Here is a 21,792-nt window from a genome sequence, read left to right on the forward strand (position 1 = left end):
AAAATAACTTGTGTAAAATTGGCCTTAACCATATTTGAGTTAATGAGTTACCAATTCATGATTACTGGTATGGTTTGCCTCACCTGCTTAAAAGGCATGTATAAATGGTAAATGGTGCATTTATATAGCGCTTTTATCCAAAGCGCTTTACAGAGATTGTGCATTACATTCACCCATTCACGCACACATTCATACACCGGTGGCGGAGGAAACCATGCAAGGCACCAACCAGCTCACGGGGAGCAATGTGGGGTTCAGAGTCTTGCCCAAGGACCCTTTGACATTAACTCAGGGGGAGCCCGGATTCGAACTGGGAACCCTTCGTGCTCTAATAACGGTTTCTCTACCCCTGAGGTATGCCAATAAGTGGTTGAGAAGGTGACAACACTGTATAGAGCTTCCAAGGTCCTAGATAGAAGGGGCATTGCCTGAGTTTCAGTTTCTTAAGTCTTGGTTTGTTGTTTTTCCTTAGTTCCTCGTCAAGCGCTTAGGACTATTTCCTATTTTTGGAACTTCGTTTTTGGGAAAGTCTTGTTTATTTTAGTATTTTGTTGCCGGCTCTTTTGTAGTTAAATACTGAAAACTGTATTCGTGGACCTGTCTACTGTACTTTTTGGTAGCCTTCAAGCAGTGATATATCTACTTTGAAGAAGACTAAACGTCGAAACGTCAGTCACCCTGTCGCTCTAAAAATGAACGTGCAGACCAGTTGAGTGCTCCATCTTTTTTATCTGGGTAGTCATTTTTTAAGTGCCCAGGTAATTTGTCTTTTTGATATAGTTTGTCCTTGTTGAGCACCAACGAGTCCTTCTACCGATCTGCTGGCTGAAGCGCGCAGACATCTCCTACTTGAGTGATATATCTGGCTATGCGAGGCTAACTTTTTTGCCATCGGCCAGCCTTTTCACAGTTACTTTATGGTAGTACCTGGGACCCCGGCACAAAATTCACAGCCAAATCTATTTGGGGGCCTTTTTTTAATACTTTTTGTTGCATTGATTTCGATTTATTACATCTCTTATATTCATATTATATTATGTCCATATATTATTTAACAACAAAATACATATACACCAGGTGAAAAATATGTGGGGGCCTTGACATGGAAATGTGTGAGAACCACATGCACACTCAATCGTCTTGATTTGAGGATTATTTTCAGCCTCAAGCCTGACAAAGGGAAACATTTCAAAACCGAATGAAGAAAGTAGTGCACGCACATCCGTGGCCCGCAGGTTCCTTCTTACATAGCTGTCTGCTGACAGCAGTGTTGCCAGACGTACGATAATTATCGTATTTGTACGATAATTTGACCCTCTGTACGATGTACGATCAATAAGTCCAAAAATGCCCAAATGTACGATAATTTCGGCATATCATCAAAAAGAGCGTGAATTCACTATTTTCCCTGGCTGCTAATCTGGGATCTGGTTTGGCTTCTCAAAATAAGCCAGGAAATCAGTCAATCTGACCCTAGATCTGTACTTGGAGGCATTAAAAACACTGGTTGCATCTTTCCAGACCAGTTTCAGGCTTTTATTTGTGTAAGCTCCAAGAAGTTGCCTGCCTCCACACAGCAAATCTGATGCGTTTTTGTCACGCAGGAGTCTAAAGCGAGGTCGTTGCTTACACTACAGACGCATTTTTTGGTGAAATTACGTTTTTACGCGAGTGATTTCTCTTTTTTGGCCGTGTACGATAGTTTCATGTCAAATACGATAATTCTGAGCCTCCGGTACGATAATTCAACATTTCCCATCTGGTAACACTGGCTGACAGAGTCATCACAGGCAGGACGCAATGCTACCCTCCATAGGATGTGAAAGGCATGATCTATTATGCTTCTTGAATCATCCACGAAAACATACTCATTGGCCCCATAAAACGCCCACAAAACTGTGGAAAATTCTGGGGCCATTGTTAGCCCAAGGAATGTTTTTTGTGCAAAACAAATGCTTGCAATGGATTCAGCATCATGTCAAACCCCTAGTTAGACCCCTCACATCCTACTTAAAGCAGATTTATTTTCTGGGTATTTTCCTCCTGTATAGAAAGTCGATGGGAGCCCAACTTGATTTGGCCACTGTGGGTATTTGCAGTGAGCAGATCATGGTAGATTTTTTATCCTGGCTAGTAGACCTAATTTCCTGTCAGAATCAGTTGAAAAACTAAATAATAACATTTTGTCCAACCTGAGTGTATTTTTTCCCTAGATTTACTAGACTAATAGCCGCTTTTCTTGTTCATGCATTTTCATCTGGCCTATTTATTTGATTATAAAGAACATCTTTGCTAAAAATAAATCAGGTCACAACAAAAGGCCTACCACTAGCTACAAAAACAACTTAATCATAATAGTCTAATCTGAGTTTTAAACTTGGTATGCTTATGCCTAGTAGTGGTTCTCAAAGTGGGGTCCTGGGACCCTGTCCCAGATGTCCTTGAGGGGATTCATGGGGTCCCAACCAAGCAAAATGAGTGACACGTAGTTTAGCCACTGTAACCTAGTGTGTGAAGATGTTCATTTATTGGTTGGTCACCTGTCTCTCCTGGTTCATGTTAGTATCATGTTTTGTCTTATTTATTTTTTATAATTTGTGAATGAATTGGGCCTGTGAAATACATTTGAATCAGTTTGGAAATTACTTTATAATTAAGAGTAATTGGGTAAAATAACTTGTGTAAAATTGGCCTTAACCATATTTGAGTTAATGAGTTACCAATTCATGATTACTGGTATGGTTTGCCTCACCTGCTTAAAAGGCATGTATGCTGCTTGTGAAAGTGGTTGAGAAGGTAGTAGGAAAGCTTCCAAGGTCCTAGATAGAAGGGGCATTGCCTGAGTTTCAGTTTCTTAAGTCTTGGTTTGTTGTTTTTCCTTAGTTCCTCGTCAAGCGTTTAGGACTATTTCCTATTTTTGGAACTTCGTTTTTGGGAAAGTCTTGTTTATTTTAGTATTTTGTTGCCGGCTCTTTTGTAGTTAAATACTGAAAACTGTATTCGTGGACCTGTCTACTGTACTTTTTGGTAGCCTTCAAGCAGTGATATATCTACTTTGAAGAAGACTAAACGTCGAAACGTCAGTCACCCTGTCGCTCTAAAAATGAACGTGCAGACCAGTTGAGTGCTCCATCTTTTTTATCTGGGTAGTCATTTTTTAAGTGCCCAGGTAATTTGTCTTTTTGATATAGTTTGTCCTTGTTGAGCACCAACGAGTCCTTCTACCGATCTGCTGGCTGAAGCGCGCAGACATCTCCTACTTGAGTGATATATCTGGCTATGCGAGGCTAACTTTTTTGCCATCGGCCAGCCTTTTCACAGTTACTTTATGGTAGTACCTGGGACCCCGGCACAAAATTCACAGCCAAATCTATTTGGGGGCCTTTTTTTTATACTTTTTGTTGCATTGATTTCGATTTATTACATCTCTTATATTCATATTATATTATGTCCATATATTATTTAACAACAAAATACATATACACCAGGTGAAAAATATGTGGGGGCCTTGACATGGAAATGTGTGAGAACCACATGCACACTCAATCGTTCTGATTTGAGGGTTATTTTCAGCCTCAAGCCTGACAAAGGGAAACATTTCAAAACCGAATGAAGAAAGTAGTGCACGCACATCCGTGGCCCGCAGGTACAAGACAAGCAGAATCATCAAGAAGGACATATAGTCTGCACCAGGGACGTGCTGGCCATTGGGAAAAGCAGGACAACTCCCGAACGGCCGGTTCATTCCCGGCCAGTCCAGGCTGGCCATTAGGAAAAAAATAAAAATAAATAGTTGGCCTTCGTTCCATTTTTGGGTCTGGGCGGCCAACAAAGTAAATTGTCACTGTCGGGCAGAAACCTTGTATCTCCAAGTTTCAAATTTGTACATTTTTTTCGCTAAGCAAAGCCCTGCTTCATCATACAAGGCCGTTGCACAAAAGTAGTGAAAACAGCAGATCTACAAGCACACAACGCCTCGCACCGCGAGGCGTTGTGTGCTTGTAGATCGGCTGTTTTCACTAGTTTAAATCATTTTTTAAATGATAAATACAAAACAAACGGTTTTGGACATACAAGGTTTCCACCCGACAACAACGAAATATAACTCATGTACAGTAATTGGCCCACTGGCTTGTCACTTGTCATGATCTGAAATGGCAAATCTTTGAGTAGCAGCAGCGCTATAGAGAGAGATCTCTCTCTATAGCGCGCAATGAGGGCCTCTCCAACTCTTTTTCCCGGGCTGAATCAGGGGCCCAGCACGTCCCTGTCCGTGGCCCGCAGGTACAAGACAAGCAGAATCATCAAGAAGGACATAATAGTCTGCACACAAACATTTCAAAACCGACACCATTGCCTCTCCTCTTGAACCCTCTGCTCTTTTCTGTGAAGTCCTTTGAAGAAGTGGACAGGGTTAGATTTGGGGAAACAAAACCTTTGAGGTCTGGATACAATTATTCCAGATAGCCTCTTTTACCTGCTGTGTGGGGGGAAGTGGGAGAGAGAGAGTCATCAAATGACTTCCTCCCAGTTGGCTGCAAATGCCCGGGCAGTGGTAGGCTACTCCGATTTCTTACTTGAGTAGTAAAAAGTACTCTTTTTTTACAAGAAAAAAAGGTATGTTACTCAAACTAGTCCTTACCCGTTCAAAGATATGAGCTCCAAAATGATGTGCAGTGTGTGGGTTATGGGATGTGCACTGTGCACACAGTATATGAGGGATGGAAAGTAACTTTAACTGGTGCTTGCATGATGTAGGAGCATCAATGTAAGAAACCCGTTTCGTTTAATGGCTACAGAGATACTGTTCCACCCCCCCCCCCCCCCCCCCCCTCCCAGCCCGCCCGCCCGCCCACCCGCCTGCACACACACCCGCCTGCCTGCACACACACACACACACACACAGAGCTGGTTAAACATTTTGCCTCAAGCTAGATGCAGAATAGATGTGCCTCATGCTAGATGCAGAATAGATATAGATACAGCATAAAAATGCTAATATACAGCATACGATTTGTGAAAGTGACAAACGGGCTTCACAGTTATGTCAGGTGTGTTCATATGCTAATGGTGATGCGATTTCAGATCAATTGCTCCAGCCACTGAGGAGAAACGCTGTTTCAGACATACAGACACTCACTCAGACAGACATTCGCAAAATTATAGTATAGATGTTACTTGATTAAAAGTACAAAAGTATTGCCATCAAAATAATACATAAGGTAAAATTACTGACATTAGGCTGACAGCGTGTTGCGGGTTTGATTCCCGATCCCGATAACCTTTGCTGCTGTGTGTCACTCCCTGTTTCTCACTCCCTGTCTGTCTCTGCCCATGTCATACATATTTCCTGTCAAACTACTGTTCAAAATCAATAAAGGCAGATAAAGCCAAAAAAGATATAATTTAAAATAAAAAAAAATAAAAAAGTAGGGTGAAGTTTTGTGTTTTGAGATTGTTGATCTGCTACTTTTTGAGCGGTGCAAACCGCTCCTATAAGTGGCTGTGCGTGTGTCCGTAGCCTTTTTCCTCAGCGTTTTGCCATAGTCACGCGTAGCATCATGTTTGTCTAGTGATGTCATATGTCGTATGTCTGTAGCCTTCTTCCTCAGCGTTTTGCCATAGCAAAATGTGTGTGTGTCCGTAGCTGTGCGCGTGTCCGTAGCCTTTTTCCTCAGCGTTTTGCCATAGTAAAATGTGTGTGCGTAGCATCATGTTTGTCTAGTGATGTCATATGTCGTATGTCTGTAGCCTTTTTCCTCAGCGTTTTGCCATAGCAAAATGTGTGTGTGTAGCATAGCCTGTACATCCTAGACTTAAATCCTAGTCTGAAGATGTTATGCAAGCACGACCACCGCTCACTTCACATTGGGTGTGATTTTTTTTTCTTTTTCTTTTTTACTTGGAATCCTGAAAAGTAACAGTTTTGGACACTCCGAGACAAAATACAGTAAATACAATGAACTCAGAGCTTACTCAGTGAATTATGTATCATATTAACTGCAAAGACTGACTTACAACAGCAATCCACATGTTGGAATACTTTGAATGTGTTTTCAAATAAAGTTGCCATCAAATTGTCACATTATTTTATGCTGAACTACGGGTATAAACGTCATGTTATGGATAATGCTGAGCATCCGATAGAAACAGCTTTTATTGGGTCTTCTCTTGCAGACAAACTGTGGAAATGTACTCAAGGATTGAATAGTGGCTACACTTTTAGCTTTTTTCATAACCACATACAGTATACCACAGTATGTCAAAGATATTACGGCATTTGGCGTTGTGTTTATGGACACCATTCAAAATAGTTTGGTCGGTTGCACTGTTCAGCGCGTGGATGATGGAAGTCAGCAGTTTAAAGTAAAGCTGCTCCAAGGGGGAGTATAGGTTGTAGACTCTTTGCTTGTTCCACAGTATAAATCTCATCTGTTTTTCACTTCAGAACAACACAACGGGTTCGAGGGAATATTGAGGTTCAAAAATAGCTGGAACACACTTCCACGTTGAGCAAAAATGACCGTCTTTGCTCTGATCCAGTTTTCAGAGGTTATGAAAAGTCAACATAAAAATAAAAGCAAACAAATGACCCAGTATTGTATAGACAGCCAGATGGAACGGTTCTTTATTTACCCTTGTTGACAAGGCAATAGTTATGTAACAATGTAATGGCAGTTATTGTTTAAATTTGTATATCTATATACATTTACTTAGTTACATGATGCTGCTTTGACAGAGGCAATAGTGATCAAGTTTCATTCAGTGCAAGACTTTAGAATGACACTTTCATGAGTTGCCAATAACAAAGTACAACTGCAACTTGAAATGTAACTTTCAAAAGTAGTTATTTTTTAAAGTAAATGACATACAAGCACGTTTTCCTACAAACTAATGTGTTCCAGAATGCAACTTTTAAATTGATAGCATGACTAGACTAGTTGTGTGCTGACTATGGTCTTGGCTAACTCCAGCAACCGAGGATATCGAAATGTCCTGTTCTTCCATGACTCTGGGATTCCTTGGAGGCCGGCCTGAAAACATACATCAAATAGACTGTTAAATAGACTGTGCTCAGATATATCTTGTTCCTTAAAGTCTCAGCAGATAAGAAAAATGTCAGCGTATACAACATTTATAATGCTTCTTTAAACATTTAATAAACACATACACAAATAATCCCTCCCCCACCAAAAAACTAAAACTAACAAAAACACACACATTGCATCTATCCATTATTTTCATAGTGATAATCAAGAAGCTTGTTTGCATAAAATTAACCAATAGCGCGAACCACAAGCTTACAACACAATTGAAGTAAAAATTAAATGTAAAAAAAAAAATCGAACCTCTGTTCGAAGTGGAGCTGTGTGTGTGTGTGTGTGTGTGTGTGTGTGTGTGTGTGTGTGTGTGTGTGTGTGTGTGTGTGGGTGTCTGGCCTGGCCTGAACAACAGCGCCCTCGTGTGGTCACAAAAGGTCCTGTAGGCTACAGACAGACAGACAGACAGACACACAGACACGGCCACACACACGGCCACGTATAGGGAGCTTGTGTTCCACACAGCTCCAAAAATAACCCCACCTATAATCACAACCCGAAATTGAGAATACATCTATGAATCTATTATTTATTAAATACTTGATTATATATGTTTTAATAATCAATTAAATCGATTAGTTGGATTAACTGTTGCGGCCCTATTCACAAGTGTCATGTTTTGTCCATTCAACGTTGTGCCTCAGCCCAGGGACGTGCTGGGCCCCTGATTCAGCCCGGGAAAAAGAGTTGCAGAGGCCCTCATTCTCATTGCGCGCTATAGAGAGATCTCTCTCTATAGCGCTGCTGCTATCAAAGATTTGCCATTTCAGATCATGACAAGTGACAAGCCAGTGGGCCAATTACATGAATTAGGCCTATATTTCGTTGTTGTCGGGTGGAAACCTTGTATGTCCAAAACCGTTTGTTTTGTATATATATTTAAAAAATGATTTGAACTAGTGAAAACAGCCGATCTACAAACACACAACGCCTCGCACCGCGAGGCGTTGTGTGCTTGTAGATCTGCTGTTTTCACTACTTTTGTGCAAACAGTTTAATTTTTACTTTTCTGAAAAAACAGTTTAATTTTTTCCTAATGGCCTGGCCTGGACCGGCCGAGAATGAACCGGCCGTTCGGGAGTTGTCCCGCTTTTCCCAATGGCCAGCACGTCCCTGCCTCAGCCTGTTCCACTCTCTTACCTGCGCGCCGAAACAGGCTCCTATGAAGGCAGCTCGGCTGGCGGTGCACCCCCCGCAGCGCATGGTGGTCCTGACGGCTTCGTCCAACTGGTTCAGTGTCAGCACCGCGTGGAGCGCCCCCTGGAATGCACCTGGCACGGCTGGCCAAAGAACCCCAACGTTAAGAATGACGACGTTGACACATTTACTCATAGTAAACTGATAGGCAAACAACAGCAATAGGTCCATAGGTTTGGTTGCGACCGTCAGGTCGCAGTTACTATCAAAACCTCGACCAGCTGTCAGTCTGTCAGTCTGTCACACATCACACGTCACACTTTTGCCATGCTCATATCTCTGCAACCGTTTCCCTGTTCCATGCCAAATTTTGCACACACACTCCTTGCCTGCCAAATCACAACCTCAATTCTCACATGACCCTCTTCTAACGCCACCATGAGGCCGATTCTTGCAAAACACATTTTTGGGCACTGCTCCTACAAATTTTGAACAAAAATCACGCAAATCGGTACACACTTGGTCTACACTCATGTCTTCAACATGGATCTGTCCCATATAGCGCCACCATCAGGACGATTTTTATCAAACTCATTTTTGGACACTTCTCCTACAGATTTTGCCCTAAAACCAGTAAGACTCCCTAATCGGGAGATAAGCGACCAAATATCACCAGTAAGACTCCCTAATCGGGAGATAAGCGACCGTTGGTCGCTTATCTCCACAAATAGGCCAAAGGTTTGTTTTACCAATTATTACACTCTATGTGAACATTTACATCAACAAATCCCAAGTACTATGCAGAACGACCCATTTCAAGTTTTTAATGTACAACAATATTTAGAAAATAGGTCTACAAGCTCACAATGCTACGCATTGTCCTCGTCCCTTATATTCCCATAGGTTATATGGAGATCTCACTGTTTGTCAGTCCTTGTTCATTTATGCCCATATATGGACATCTCTATATCTACTGTAACAGTCCTTGTCCCTTTATGCCCGGAGATCTCTTAACTGTAAGTCCTTGTCCCTTTTATGCCCATATATGGATATTCCTGATGTCATCAGTATATGAACATATATGGGCTTTCTGATATGCCCATATATGGAGATCTCTTAACTGTAAGCCCTTGTCCCTTTTATGCCCATATATGGATATCCCTGATGTCATCCGTATATGCCCATATATGGGCTTTCTAATATGCCCATATATGGAGATCTCTGTATCTCCATATATGGGTATAAAAGGATACTTCAGGTCTGACATCAGGTTTGTTTATATTGGGTTGCTAGGTTTGACATCACAAACTCCATGGGCCATCTGACCTAGAGATCTATATTTGGGCATAGATGACTCATCGTGACCTCATCATGATTTCAATCGCTATAAAAGGACTCTCAGTGACATACACTCTCCACAGATAAAGCAGTCAACCAGCCTACCAGTCAACCCATTCTTTGATTACTTTGTATACAACTAGATTAACTTTTCAATGGCATCCCCACTGGAATTGACCGAAATGTACGACAGACAATGCCGGTCTTATACCAGGAAAGAAGCATTTCTTCGACTCAGACCTTATCGCAAGGGTTGGCTTATAGCAGCTGTCGGTAGATAATGCCGGTCTTATATAAGGGTCAATTGTGTACGGTGTGATTTGCCATGGTTACTCATTGAAGTTGAATCTCCATATATGGAGATAACCTACGCATCACACTAAGTCTGACCTCACCAGCCCATATTTGGGCATGAGCAACTTATGTCTCCATATATGGAGATATGATGACATCACACAGTCCTCAGCCGATGATGTGGCGTGATGTCATACAATACACAAACGAGCCCAGATATGAGCAGGGCAAAGGTGTGACGTGTGACGTGTGACCGACCGACCGACCGACCGACGGACGGACGGCCGGTGGAGGTTTTGATACTAAACTGCGACCTTACGGTCGCAATCACGCAAATCGGTACACAGTACGTCTACACTCATCTCATCACCATGGATCTGTCCCATATAGCGCCACCATCATAAAATTTACTTCTTCCCATGTTAGAGCACAAATCCTTTGTTATCCCCCAGTAAAAAAACCCGAGCCACTCTGCTCAGCAGGGTGCGCCAGAGAAAAAGAAAAAGAGGGGAGGGGGAGAGAGATCATTAATTTTTAGATCAAAGGTAAGAAAGAGCACCTTCTTGGAGCGAGACTAACGGATATGCTGACGGGAAGGGAAATGCGAGCCACCGTGCCAAGTCAACAGACCCCAGCCCCGCTGGGGTCTGTTGACTTGGCTGGCGAGCAGTGGTAGAAGAGGTACTCTGCATTTTTAAAGTAAAGAGTAAAGAGTAACAATACTCTTGCTAAAAGTAAAAGTCCTGTATTCAAAAATGTACTTGAGTATAGGCAAGGGGTTCCCAAACCTTTTTGTCTCAGGGCACCCCATACATTTAAAAAAAAAAACCGAGGCACCCCTATATTTTTCACTCCCAGCACCTTATATCTGTAGCATATCATCGTCGTTGTCGGGTCGAAACCTTGTATGTCCAAAACGGTTTGGTATTTTTCATCTATAAAATGTGCTAAACTAGTGAAAACAGCCGATCTACAAGCACACAACGCCTCGCGGTGCGAGGCGTTGTGTGCTCGTAGATCGGCTGTTTTCGCTAGTTTTGTGCGACAGTCTTGTATGATGAAGCAGGGCTTTGCTTTACCAAAAGACCTACACATTTTGAAACTTGGAGATACGAGGTTTCTGCCCGACAGTGACGATATTTTAATGATTATGTTGCGAGGAAAACGTTGAGATAATAGCCATTTTGCTTAGAATTGAGATACTAAATATTTAAGTGTCCAGATATCTCGTGGCACCCCTGGAATGCCGTCGCGGCACCCCAGGGTGCCCCGTCACCCACTTTGAAAACCCCTGGTATAGGCTACTATTTGCATGGTATACTTAGGGCGCGGTCACACCGCACTTTGTTTTTTGGCAGAAAAAAACCCGCAAGTGACAGCAAACCGCTCCATTCCCATTTAAATGCATCGGCAGAATCCGCCCTCGTGGGTAGAATAAAAGTGTGGTGTGCCCTTAAAGAACCAAAGTAAAAGTAAAACATATTTTTGTAATGTGACAATCCTTTTCAAAAATAGCTCAAGTTCACCACCATGACGTGTTGTGAGCAAAATATAAAATAGGCCGTGTTTAATCTATGTTTTGTCATACATATAAAAGATAGATAGATAGATAGATACCTTTATTATCCCAAGGGGGAAATTCAGTTGTCCAGTAGAAGCACAGCAGTATACAGTTATTTACAAAGTTACAGAGACGTAAGAAAAGATAGATAAGAGGGGGAAAAAAACGAAAAAAAAAACAAAGACAAGAGCAGTACAGTAAATAAAAACAAAGACCACCCAGACAAATGCCCGGTCTGGCCCGTGTGAAGAAGGGTCACACAGAAGGAAAGAAACACGTAAGGGGAAGAAAAAAAGAAAAAGAAGGAAAAAACTGCGAGAGCTACTCTGGACACATCTGCCCTCGAGGAGCGACGCGTCTGTGCAGTATAGTAAGAGAGTCATATAAATGATACAAAATAAATAAAAAGAATACTGAAGTAAAATAAAAGTATGTTGCAATTGTACTTAAGCACAGCACTCAGAGTGGAGTAAAAGGTGTTAGTTACTTTTACACCACAGCTGGCGTGCACACGCTCACCTCATGTGTTTGTGAACACCGCAGGTATGAGCTGTTGGGAAGTCCTGGCCAGGTTCTCCTTCACCTGATGGATCTGGGCTGCAAACAGACATGTGGTATGTGGATGATTTAACCCATTTAGGCCGAGGATTATTGACAGCTTTAACTATTGAAAAATAGCAGATATACAAGCTCACAGCGCGGCACCGAGTGCCGCGCTGCGAGCTTGTAGATCTGCTATTTTTGAAAAATCATGATTTTTTTTTGCAAGTCTTTGAATATATCTACTTAAAAGCGAACATTTGTAACTCAAATATTTGCTTCTGGGTGGTCCCTGGAACAACATATTTTGAGATGGGGGTCCGTGGCAAAAATACCTGTAATTTTGGGGGTCCTTGACATGAAAGGTTTTGAGAACCACAGATTTAGAGGAAGGATTTAGAAGTCGGGTCAAAGATCGGGGTCAAAGATATTCAAAGACTTGCACTCATTTTCACGATTTTTCAAAAATAGCAGATCTACAAGCTCGCAGCGCGGCACTCGGTGCCGCGCTGTGAGCTTGTATATCTGCTGTTTTTCTAAAAGTTAAAGCATAAAATAATGGTTAAAGTGGTTAAAATCTAACGCGACTCGGGCGCGTTCCAGGTATTTGATAGTTAAAATGCACTGCCTAGAGAAATGACCAGTGTTGTTTCAGACTACAAGTACCAGTGTGGAAACAGCAGGATGTCACAGATACTCTACAGAAATAGAATGCCACATCGCTGTCGGCTTGAAACCCTAGCATGTCCAAAACCGTTACTTTCAAAGTTTCTGCAAATGCATTAAAACAGTGGTTCTCAACCAGTGGTCCGGGGACCACCAGTGGTCCTTGAGGGGGTTCCAGGAGGTCCCCATGCAGCTAATGATGGAGAGTTGGTAACCAAATGAAACCAAAGAGTTTAAATGCTTTTGTTGTAGCTGTTATTAATTCATGCGCTCTTAATACTTTTAAATAATTTGTGAAATATAAAAAAAAAACACACTCAAAAGCAGTGAAAATAGCTTTGAGTTCGTCATGCAACAACCCATTATGAGCTTATAGATCGTCTATTTTCACTTCTTTTGCACATCACTCTTGTACAACAAGTCATTAATTTACGGAAAAAAACATGAAATATGGTAGTTTTGTGCCCGACAGCGACAGTATGTTGAAAGCAGGGGCATAGTTCCGCCGATTTAAAATGAGCCCAATACGGAACTAAAACGTCCTATGATTGGCCGCTATTTGCGCTGTTTTCCCCCTGGCCGGTTGCAAAAAGAATTGTTCTCCATTGGATCCCATTAATTTTCCCCTTTCGTGTTCTAACCTTAATTAACATTTTCATGAATACTTTATGGTTCCTATCGCTAGTTAAAAATTGCCTTTCAATCACGATGATATGCGTTTTGTGAAAATAAGGTCCCATTTATGTTAAAATTGATGATAAAGTTGCGGGGGGCGTGGCCAACTAAACTGATACCAGCCAGCTGTGTTCTTCTTCGTGTGCTGTATTTCGGGAGGCTCCGACCACATTCTCCCATGTATCCCTACGGTTGCACGTGACCGTTGGCAGCCAATAGCCTCCTCTGGTTGCATTTCAATCTATGATGGCAACACCCATGCCAAGGACCCATATTGTGTCATTTGCACTGCATAGAAACCAATGGCGTCGCTTTGTCCATATCTTTTATACAGTCTATGGTTGAAAGTAAGTGAAGGCAAAGGCAAGGTGTGTGTGTGTGTGTGTGTGTGTGTGTGTGTGTGTGTGTGTGTGTGTGTGTGTGTGTGTGTGTGTGTGTGTGTGTGTGCGTGCGCGTGCGCGTGTGCGTGTGCGTGTGTGTGTGTGTGTGTGGTGTTAACTATTACCAACGACAGCCTTGTCCAGCACCTGCAGGGGTTGTGCCTGTTTGGGTCATTCATCTGGGCCAGCACTGCAGCCAGAGCATCAGGGTCCCGACCATTCAAAATGAAATGCTCTATAAATCTGAGATCGCACACACGCATACCGCCACGAGCGCACGCACGCACATGCGCACACACACACGCGCGCACGCACGCACGCACACACACACACACACACACACACACACACACACACACACACACACACACACACACACACACACACTATTATTTGAGAGCAGAAACATAATTTCCGTTTGGTTCGTAGGGTTCGTAATCAAGAATTGCACAGGGGCAGATATGACAAATAGCCAAGTTATCTGCAATTTTCAAAAGATTTTTATACATTTGAGTGAAAGTGAAATAGGACATTCTGCATAATGAGTAGGCTACGTTCTACTTTTGGTACTTTAAGTACATTTTGATGACAATTATACTTTTGTAGGCTACTTTTTTTACTCATGTAAATGTTGTATTTCTACTTTGCAGTAAGTCGCATCGCAGTGAGGTGTCGGAAGCAAACAGCCCATTCATTTTTAACATAGGGTTTTTCATTATCAGCCACAAAGTCGTAGCAATTCAATGTATACGAAGATGACGATAAGAGCGTCCATAGAGATGAAATCACTACATGTCAGGCCATATGCTGGCCTGGATAACTAAACTGAGCGTGATTTAAGGGATATATTTCAGGAAACGAGTGTCATTCGCAATGCATTCTGGGAGTGTAATGATGTACACAATCTTGTACCCTGCCCTTTTTTCAGCTTTCTAATTAATCGTTGCATTAAAAAAAAATGAATATTGTCATGATTCCTCACCAGCCGAGGTGGCTTTATCCGAGGCTTAAAAACGTTTAAAGTTATACCATGTAACTTTTTTTATAAAACAAATCTTAAAATTGTCCTAACTGTTAAATCGCTAAAGTTTTAGAACACCCACTCTGTTATTTTCAGCTTCTGAAGCCTTCTCTTTATATGTTTTCTATGAGTTGTGAGGGGGGAGAATTTCCCGGCAAAATGATGTCATCTCCCACATGATACACTACCGGCCAATCACAGCGTCTTGCTGTCTCTAAAGGAAGTAGCTTCCCTCAGCAATTGTGTTTACATTGGTGAAGGAATCTTGCAGGCTACTCCCTCAATTCTGGTCTAAAAATGACGGGAGACGGCTCTACGGATGCGTATCGGCGAGGCGGAGGTGATCGCGGCGGCCGCGGTGGTCCGCGGCGACTCCGGCCGAAAAAAGCAATACCGCTACTGACCACTAGTTGAGCAGCTTCCACAGTACAGCTTTAAATAAATACTTTATGAAATGTCTATGGAAGAAATGAATGGGGAAAACGCTTCCGACACCAGAGTGAAGACGGGGTGGGGCTTCAACTGTGATGCTCTATATTGGAATGATATACCGTAAATTCTCTAATAATATCCTGTATTCAATAAAAAAACGGACCTTCTTTAATTTCAGGGGCACCAAAAACACTTACAAGCCGTCGTTCCAATATAAGCCTCTAGAGGGCGATGTTTACTATGGTACCGTGTGAGCAGCGTGACCTGCTCCTGTCTCCAAACTACTTCCATAACAACAACATAACAACAACACATAACATGCTAGTTTAGCTATGATGTAGCCACCATGATTCAATGCGTGACAAACACAACCCAGTGTGAAGGATACAAAACATATCTACTCAAAAGTGAGTGATTGAAATAAGAAATGTCTGTCTATTTTCCCCCTCCTCCTCTCATCCTCTCCTCCTTCTGTCTGTCTGTCTGTCTGTCTGTCTGTCTGTCTGTCTGTCTGTCTGTCTGTCTGTCTGTCTGTCTGTCTCATAGAGTTAGGTCTGTCTGCATTGAAGTTTTGCTTTGACATTGGAATGTGTTCTTATTGAGTCACATCTGCTTAATTTGAACTGTTCATGTGTTGTTAATGTCAGCTGTTATTTGCAGCTGAACTTATCTGTTAGGTTAAAATGACCAGTGTCCACCTGTAAGTGCACTGTGCATTTAATACAGTATGAACCCAGTACATTTTACTGGCTTCAAACTGACACAAAATATTGATTTATTCATTCTGATCTTTTTGAAAAATAGGAATATAGGCCTTCTCTCTTATACACGCCTCCTTCCAATAAAAGCCTGGTGCCCACTCTACTCTTGAGACAAATAAAAGCCTGGGTTTCTATTTAAGAGAATTTCTTTCAGCTGTTACAATTCCAAACATGCAAACATGACCCACTTTAATTACTTCAGTATATATTAGCTTGACTAGTGGGCTATTACAATGTTATTGTCTTTTTTTTATGTTCAATGTATTTTAAGTTCATGAAGTATAACGAAATTAATCTGAAAATATATAAAAATGCTACTTTTCATGATTCCAAAGCAAAAAATAAATAAATGCGTGACGAGGTTTGAGCTTGTCGATCGGCTTCATGACAACTTTTGTGTGACATAGAATGACGACAATGTAGGTTGTTAATTTACGAAAAAAGCATAAAAATATGGAGATAACAGATTGCTGCCTGACAGTATATGGAGTGAGTGTGGAAATATAGTGTCCCTCTCCATCATCAAAGTTTCCCACTCTGCAGTAGGTAAAACAGTCGAGTACCTTTTCCAGGGACGTGCTGGCCATTGGGAAAAGCGGGACAACTCCCGAATGGCCGGTTCATTCCCGGCCGGTCCAGGCCGGCCATTTGGAAAAAGATTAAAATAAAATGTCGGCCTTTGTTCCATTTTGGGGGCTGGGCGGCAAACAAAGTAAATCGTCACTGTCGGGCAGAGACCTCGTATCTCCAAGTTTCAAATTTTTTTTTTTTTTTATAAAATTTTTATTGGATATACTTTACATTGTAATGTTATGTAATCCTTTTTTTTTTTTTTTAACACATTGCACGTGACGAGCAATCGTCACTCAGCAAGACAACACATGGCAACAACATAACATACAATAACAACTTAAAATCAAGAGCAAAACAGGACAAGACAAAACAAAACAAAACAAAACAAAAAAGTGGGTCACATCATGGGTCAGTCAATTGTCAGTGAAAGAGACATTGTCCGTCACGGCCACCATCCATATCCAGTGTGTACCTCCAAAGTATGTATTCCTATACTAGTGAATTAAAGTATTCAATAAATGGACTCCATGTTTCGTAGAAGCTCTTAATTGTTCCTCTGAGAGAGAACTTGATTTTCTCCAAACTTAAAAAGTACATCACATCATTGAGCCAGGTTGAGTGAGAGGGTGGTATTGGAGATTTCCAAGCTAACAAAATTCTTCTTTTGGCTAATAGCATTGCAAAGGCGATAATTTCCATTTTTTGATTTGTAAATTGCAGAGGGTTTAGTGGTGTGCCAAATATGGCCAGCAATGGACATGGTTGCAGCGTGACTTCAAAAATCTCAGACAATGTGCCGAACACCGACGACCAAAACCGCTGCAAGTGCGGACACGACCAATACATGTGTGTCAGGTGTGCTTGTGGCTGGGCGCAACGGTCACACTTTGAGTCAGCCTCAGGGTACATTTCAGCTACTCTGGCTTTACTAAGGTGGGCTCTATGTGCAACTTTAAGTTGGATCAAACTGAGGCGGGCGCATGAAGTGGTTGAGTTGACTCTGTGTAAAGCGTCTGCCCACCACTCATCTGACAAATCTGTGTTCAGTTCTCTTTCCCATTTATTTTTTGTTCGTTGTGTGTTAGTACCAGTAAGGGATGATATGAATGTGTAACTATTTGAAATAAATCCATTCTCTGTTGGTGATAATAAGAGCAGTTTTTCCCACTTCTGGTTATTAGGCAGGTGTGGAAATGCACCAAAAACGTGTTTAACAAAATTGCGAATTTGGAAAAATCTAAAAAGATTATCAGTGGAGAGGTTAAATTCAGCACAAAGGGAAGAAAAACTATGGAATATATTATCTTTATATAAATCCTTAAAACACCTAATTCCTAGCTCGTACCATCTATCAAATGATAGGTCTATGATAGAAGGAGTAAATAAGTGATTCATTTTTATGGGCGAGTATATAGATGGTGAGATGAATTTGAAGTGCCGTCGGAATTGGATCCAAATCTTTAATGTTGATAATACTACTGGGTTCAGTGAGTATCGGGAGGGGGATAAAGGAAGAGAGGAGTATACTAGAGCTGGTAGGGAGGATAAGTGACACGATTGAAGCTCCAAGGAGCACCAATCTGTGTCAGGTGCGTGTAGCCAATAGTTTATCTTCTGAATATTAGCTCCCCAGTAGTAATTCAAAAAATTTGGTAAGGCTAGACCACCTTCAACCTTTTTGCTCTGTAAGATGGTTTTACTAATTCTGGGAGTTTTGTTATTCCAAATAAAGCTAATTACAAGTTGGTCTATGGTTTTAAAAAATGATTTAGGTAGGAAAATTGGAAGGCATTGAACCAAGTATAGAAACTTTGGAAACGTAGTCATTTTTACACATTGCACTCTTCCCGCTAAGGATAGAGGTAAGTTGCTCCAACGTTGAAAGTCTGCTTTTATATTTGTTATCAGGGGTCCAAAGTTTGCATCATAGAGAAGGGAGAGTTTTGGTGTAATATTGATTCCCAAGTATGTGAAGCCGGAATATGATAGTTGGAAAGTGGTGTCTTTCTGTTGAATTTGTTGATCCACGGTGTTGATAGGGAAACATATACTCTTTTTGAGATTTACTTTATAACCGGAGAATGAGCCAAATTCTTTTAATATCTTTTCAGCGGCAGGGATTGATTGTATTGGATTTTTAATGTAAAGTAAGAGATCATCTGCGTACAAAGAGGTCTTATATTCTTTACCAAATCGAGTAATTCCTTGGATGGTTTGAGATTCTTTTAGAGCCATGGATAATGGTTGAATCGCGATAGCGAAAAGTAACCCAGATAGCGGACAGCCTTGACGTGTCCCTCTAGCTAAACGAAAGAAGGAAGAGTGCAATGAGTTTGTGTTTACACTTGCAAGTGGATTTGAGTACAACAGCTGGATCCAAGACACAAAAGTTTCTCCAAAACCAAATCTTCGAAGAACAGAAAAAAGGTATGGCCACTCCACACGGTCGAACGCCTTCTCCGCATCCAGAGAAATAACAACCTCTGGAGGGAGAAGTGAGCTTGACGTGTAGATAATGTTTAACAATTTTCTAATATTGAAGAACAAATGGCGTCCCTTAATGAATCCTGTTTGGTCTGTTGAAATTACCTGGGCTATGACAGATTCCATTCGTAAAGCTAGGATCTTTGCTAAAATCTTTTGTTCTTGGTTTAACAATGAAATAGGTCGATATGAGGCACACTCAGTAGGGTCTTTGTCTTTTTTTAAAAGAAGAGTTATTGTGGCTTGTGTAAGTGTTAGTGGTAAAGCTTTGTTTTCAAATGATTCATTAAAAACGTCTAACAGAATGGGAGACAATTTATCAATAAACTTTTTATAAAAGTCAGTTGTGAACCCATCTGGGCCTGGAGCCTTGCCGCAAGACAACGATTTAATAGCTATGATGATCTCTTGCAGTTCTATGGGTTTATCCAAGTTATTTTTTCCCTCCACATTAATGGTAGGAAAATTAAGAGTATCCAAAAAAGATTTCATCTTCGTTTGATTAACTGATTGAGAAGTGTATAACGTTGAATAGTAGGTCTTAAACACCTCATTTATTTCTTGAGGGTCGGAGGTAATTTGATTTGCATTACCTTTGATTTGGTGAATTAAACGTGAGGCTGCTTGACGTTTGATCTGATGTGCAAGTAACCTGCTGGCTTTGTCTCCATATTCATATGTTTGGCCGTGAGATTGTAATAGCATTCTTTCAGCATTAGTGGTCGAGAGAATATTATACTCCGACTGAAGACTGGTTCTTTTTTGAATGAGTTGTGGTGATGGGTTCATCACACATTGTTTATCAACGGTGGATATTGCCTTTGTGAGTTCTGTAATACGTTTGTTTTTATTTTTATTTTCACGGGATGAGAAAGATATTATCTCACCACGTAGAACAGCCTTTAATGTTTCCCAGAGCAGTGATTCTGGTACGGAGTCTGATTTATTTTCAACCATGAAGTTATCAATAGATCTATCTATTTTTTTACAGAAGTCGTCGTTTCTAAGCAGCAAGGCATCCAGTCGCCAGGGGGGGCGTATTTTAATATTTAAAGGAAATGAGATGTCCAGTTGAAGTGGTGCATGATCAGAGATTATAATCGGCAAGTACTTCACAGATACAACATGATTTAGGAAATACGTATCTATAAAAAAATAATCGATGCGGGAGAAAACTCGATGAACATTTGAAAAAAAGGAGAAACTTTTAGCCAGGGGGTTTAGTGCCCTCCACGGGTCAACACATCCACTATCTTCCATGAACGTTGATAATGATTTGGACATCTTCAATACAGAGAGGTTTTTAGGGTTCGAACGGTCCAATAAAGGGTTAATAGTTAGGTTCAAGTCTCCTCCAAAAATTAACTTGTGAGTATTTAAGTCTGGAAGGCCAGATAGAAGTCTGTTCATAAATTCTATGTCATCCCAATTAGGGGCATAGACATTCACTAGTAGGACTGGGGTTTGAAAAAGTATTCCTGAAATTATTAAGTATCTTCCATTTATATCTGATTTGATAGTTGAGACTGTAAATTGAATTTTACTATTTATCAGTATTGCCACTCCTCTGGCTCTTGCATTAAATTTGGAGTGATAAATTTGACTAATCCAATTATTTTTTAACCGCTTATGATCTTCATTTTTTAAATGGGTTTCCTGTAAAAATATAATGTCAGCTTTTAAGGTTTTAATATGGTTAAACACTCTACACCGTTTCACTGGACTGTTCAAACCCTTTACATTCCAACTAAACATCCTAACAGAACAGTCAGGATTGTTCATATTGTTTCTCATGTCAGACATTAATTAGGATTCAGTAAGAGATGAAAATAGCAAAGTAGGTTACTTAAAGAAACAAGGAGAAACTGGAAAACATTTCTGGTTATTCGATTAGAGATCGAGTAGCCTTGACTCTGTCTCTGACCCATAAACAATACTGGACCCATGATGTGACTACCACATAACAAAAAACACAAAACAAAAACACGACAAAAAACTAAAAACTGAAAGCCTAAGTTCCCTTGAAAAATAAAAAGTGGGAACTGCAGGTTGCCTTTGTTGTACCACCGGTGCATTAGCCTACCTCTTTCTAAGACGGTGGCTCTCTCTTTAAATATAGTGTAATAACAATTTCTAGCTCAAAAGAAAAAATCCAAAATTAAAAGAAAAGGAAGGAGAGAAAAAGAGAAGGGAAAAAAAAAGAAAAGGACGAAAAAGTCACTCCAGTAAGCGTCAATGCATTTTGAATTATCTTTTTACATTTGTAATTATTGATTTTTAAGTTTTAAATTTTTTTTTTTTTTTTTTTTTTTTTTATATATATTTTTTTTTTTCAACACTCAGGGTGTCTATATACTGTACATAACTTAAGCTTTGCTTTTCAATCTTTTCAATCTTCTTCATAGCATACGGTGCTGAGATCTTTATCAAAACAACTTTATAGATAATGTCTTTATCACAGTTCAACATAGGGTTTAACATTTATTTATTTTAATGCAAAAAAGTAAGAGTTCAACTTAGGGTTTAACATTTATTCATTTTAATGCAAAAAAGTGAGAAAAAGAAAAGAAAAGTAAAAAAAAAAAAAAAACAATAAGTGGCCTTTTGCCACTAATGAGAGAAAAAAAAAAACTCAGCACCTTTAACCAGTATCATTCAGCTTCGGTGTGTGACCCTGTGTGTGTGTGTGTGTGTGTGTGTGTGTGTGTGTGTGTGTGTGTGTGTGTGTGTGTGTGTGTGTGTGTGTGCGCGCGCGCGCGCGCGCGCGCATATGTATGCCCACGTATATGCGTGTCTATATATAGGTATGTGAGCAATAGCAAGTATCAAA

At 40.7% G+C, this 21,792-nt stretch overlaps 1 pseudogene across 1 annotated transcript in view; it reads right to left on the reverse strand.

Moving 5' to 3' along the window:
* Positions 1-6,932: 6,932 nt before the first annotated feature.
* LOC308306884 (crystallin J1B-like) overlaps positions 6,933-21,792 on the reverse strand; it is a 28,649-nt pseudogene continuing 13,789 nt past the window's right edge. Inside the window, exons 7-10 of the transcript in view lie at positions 13,817-13,934; positions 11,950-12,027; positions 8,241-8,380; positions 6,933-7,034 (exon numbers count right to left, since the gene is read on the reverse strand). The product of the transcript in view is annotated as a crystallin J1B-like (transcript). The remainder of the gene's footprint in view (positions 7,035-8,240; positions 8,381-11,949; positions 12,028-13,816; positions 13,935-21,792) is intronic.

The sequence above is a fragment of the Nannobrachium achirus genome (genome assembly GCF_963921795.1).
Source record: "Nannobrachium achirus genome assembly, chromosome: 21".
In the NCBI taxonomy this organism is placed as follows: Eukaryota; Metazoa; Chordata; class Actinopteri; order Myctophiformes; family Myctophidae; genus Nannobrachium; species Nannobrachium achirus.